Below are 4,201 nucleotides of genomic sequence, written 5' to 3' on the forward strand. Positions count from 1 at the left end.
TTTTACGAGATCGTGATTACATTGGTAAATTTGATTCTAAAAGTGATGAAGGTGTTTTCTTAGGATATTCCACAAATAGTAGGGCATATCGTGTGTATAACATGAGAACCCAAACTGTTATGGAATCTGCTAATGTTGTTGTTGATGATCTAAAAGATTTTTCTGAGTTTTCCACAGAAGAACAGATTGAAGATTTACTTGAAAAGCCCGTCGCCGAGGAAAAGGAACCCGACGAAGCTTCGTGCGCTCGTCGAGGTTATCGTGCAGAATCGTTGCTACAGAAAATCCAACAACAAAAGAAACTGAGTATCCTTTAAATTCAATCACTGATCCAATACAGAGGGAACCATCCTCCAGGGTTAAAAAGAATCATCCTTCAGATCTCATCCTTGGAAACTTTGATGAGAGCATGGTTACAAGAAGAAAATATGCCAATATAATTCAATTTTTATGTTTTATTTCTTCTTTAGAACCTAAATCTGTAAAAGAAGCTTTAATGGATGAAGATTGGTTTTTAGCTATGCAGGATGAGCTTCATCAGTTTGTTCGAAACAAAGTCTGGAAAATGATTCCAAGACCACCGTTTGTGAACATCATTGGAACCAAGTGGATCTTCAAAAATAAGAGTGATGAGTTTGGCACTATCATTCGAAACAAGGCAAGGTTGGTCGCCCAAGGATACACTCAAGTTGAGGGTGTTGACTTTGATGAAACATTTGCTCTGTAGCTAGACTGGAATCGATCAGGTTACTTCTTTCCATAGCTTGCATTCTTGGTATTAAATTGTGTCAAATGGATGTCAAATCCGCTTTTTTGAATGGGTTGTTAAAAGAAGAAGTGTATGTGGAACAACCTAAAGGGTTTGAGGATCCACATTTTCCTGATCATGTTTATAAGTTAGACAAGGCATTGTATGGTCTTAAACAAGCACCACGTGCTTGGTATGAGCGTCTAACTGAATTCTTGCTTTCTCATGATTACAAGAGAGGAAATGTTGATAAAACACTTTTCATCAAAAACATTAATTCTGATGTGATTGTTGCTCAAATATATGTTGATGATATTGTGTTTGGCTCTACCTCTAACTCTGAAGTGCAGGTTTTTGTTTCCCAAATGCAAAAGGAGTTCGAAATGAGTATGGTAGGTGAACTCACTTATTTTCTCGGTCTTCAAGTGAAGCAATCAGATGAGGGAACTTTTGTCACTCAAAGCAAGTATGCAAAGAATTTGGTGAAAAAATTTGGCCTTGAGAAAGCCAAACATACCAACACTCCCATGAGCACAACTTTGAAATTAAGCAAAGATGAACAAGGAGTAAAGGTAGATCAAACTTTGTATCGAAGTATGATAGGAAGTTTGCTTTATCTTACTGCTAGTCGTCCTGACATTTGCTATAGTGTTGGTGTTTGTGCACGTTATCAGGCTAATCCCATGGAATCCCATCTTTCTGCTGTGAAAAGAATCATTCACTATGTAAATAGCACTATTGATTTTGGGATTTGGTTTTCAAAAGACACTAATTCTAACCTTGTTTGCTTTAGTGATGCCGATCAAGGTGTAATGCTGATGATAGAAAAAGTACTAGTGGTGGATGTTTCTATCTTGGAAACAATTTGGTTTCATGGCATAGCAAGAAGCAAAACTCAATCTCTCTGTCCACAGCAGAGGCTGAGTACATTGCTGCGGGTAGTTGTTGTACCCAATTGTTATGGATGAAACAAATGATGGCAGATTATGGGTTTGATTTGAAAACTTTAACCATCTTTTGTGATAACACTAGTGCTATAAACATTTCTAAGAATCCTGTTCAACACTCTCGCACTAAGCACATAGACATTCGTCATCACTTTATTAGAGAGCTTGTGGAAAATAAAATTCTTGTCTTAGAGTATGTTGAAACTAGCAAACAAATTGCAGATATTTTTACTAAAGCTCTTGACTCGGTCCGATTTATCTCTCTAAGGAAATCCTTAGGGGTTTGTACTGTTTAATGCTTTTATTTTTCCATAGTCCTTGATATTTGAGTTGTCTTAGAGTTCATAATGTCTTGTCTTTGTCCTAGAAGAAAATTTCAACCTTATAAGAATTTCAGTCATTATTTTATTGCTAATGTTGTAATATTATGATGTCATACAGGTTTGTCAGGAAAATTGTCCACTCCTCACAGGAATATTCAGGTTCATCAAACAGTGTTATGTAAGCTACCATTTTCGAATGATGTTGTTCAAAAAACTGTGTGTTCAAGCTCCATTGGATGAATAGAGCTACCTATCTCAATGTGTGAAAGCCATCTCTGAGTAAGTTGGAACTATGTAATTAGGAGTTATGTAGAAGATACGCTACCATTGAAAAGGGCTACCATTGAAGTAGTGTGACAGCGTCTCCTATGGGTACAATTTATCAGAAAAAGTCTTTTTGACAAATTGGGCAATGTTCCCTGCTTACACTTTCACACACTAATGCTTGACACAGTTTGTGGTAAATTTTGTTTATTCTCGAAAATGGTGTTATAAAGCTATTACATACTGTTTGATGTGCTTTAATATTCTTTGTGTTGGAGTCAATTTTTCCTGTGAACCGGTATGACCTCATTCTATTACTTCATTAGTTTGATAAAATAATTTCTGATTATTCTTATGAGTTTGATTTTTTCATCAGGGACAAAGACAAATGGACATTGTGAATTCTAGTTGCAAAAATATCAAGGTTATTATTATTTTTCTGTCTTTTAATCAAAAAATAATAAAAATAAATAATAAAAAAACAAAAAAAAAAAAGGTTAGTGATCGAGTTGTCAAGTGAGCTTTGTTAAAAATTTTGTTATTTTTTTGTTATGTTTCATTTTGTTCTTAGACACAATTTTTGCTCTTAAGTGGTGATTAGTGCTTTTTGTGTCTTGGTGTGTCCTCTTGTTCATTATTTGCATTTTTTCTTTGGGGAGCATATGTTGAAAAAATAAAAGAAAAAGGGGGGCATTATTTTTTCGAATTCATTTTCGAATCCTTTTATATATTTTTTCTTTTATTTTTTATTTTATGGAAACATGTTTTAATTGTATTTATTTTAGAATGTTTCCTTTATTTGTGGAGATTTGGTCTTTTTGGTGTTATAGGAAACTTGTACTTAAATAATTAATTTTATTTTTGGTTTCCTTTTTGGTGGCTATTTCGGATTTGGTGGGGTTTTTATTTCTTGGATTTTGTGGGAATATATGGTTTCCTTTTTTCATTTAAGGAAACATTGACCACATTTGAAAAACCTTTCTTTGGTTTCCTTTCCACACGTGGGTCAAAGGTAAGGAAGTTACCTTCCTTTTCAGTTTTTTTTTATTTTGGGCATTTAAAATTGAAAGTTATATATTCTCAACTTCCCATAATCCCACGATCACCACTCTCTCTTCTCTTTTTATTTTTTCTCTCAAAGGTCTAACATTGTTCAAAGTGTAAGAGGGTTTGTGTTCTAGGGTTTCAAAGAAAAAATGGCCAAAACTAAGAATGCCCAACCATCCAAGAAGCCCACTCGTAGATCTGCGTCTGCTTCACCGGTGTCTCCGCCTGCGCCGCCTGCACCAAAGAATCGAGCTTCGGTTCGTCTTCTGCTCCGACGAAGTCTGCCAAGAAATCGAAGACCCAAGCTCGAAAATCAGTGGCAAAATTCTCATCTCCTCTTGTTGGTGCCTCTCCTATTGCTTCTCCAACACCTGGGTTGGGTGATCATGATGAATCCCATTCATCCGATCACACATTGTCGAAGTCCTCTTCTTCGAATGGTGCTCCTAATGTCGACCAAGCTTTAGTGACTTTGCCCACGGTGAGTTCTCGAACAAGGTCCAAGGTTTCCACTCCTTCTAAGCCTGAAGTGGTTAAACCTAAAATTGCATCTAAAGGGAAAAAGGTGGTTTCTTCATCTTCAAAGGCCAAAAATCTCAAGGAGAATCCCCCTTCGGTCTCTTCCTCGGATTCTGAACCAGAAGAAAGTGAGGAGGATCATGATTCAGAGGGCTTGTTCGATTCAAGTGAAGAATTTGTGCCCAAAGATCTTCCTGTTGTTGATGATTCTGGATCCGAGAGTGAAGAACCGAACCGAGCGCTCACTACATAATCTGCTCCAGTGCCTCCTGCTGTTCCAAAGAAGGACAAAGGAAAAAGGCCCATTGTCTCTAATCCTGTTCTTCCACAGAAAAGAAAGAGGCCCTCTGGTA

The sequence above is a fragment of the Cannabis sativa genome, chromosome 5, assembly GCF_029168945.1.
Source record: "Cannabis sativa cultivar Pink pepper isolate KNU-18-1 chromosome 5, ASM2916894v1, whole genome shotgun sequence".
In the NCBI taxonomy this organism is placed as follows: domain Eukaryota; kingdom Viridiplantae; phylum Streptophyta; class Magnoliopsida; order Rosales; family Cannabaceae; genus Cannabis; species Cannabis sativa.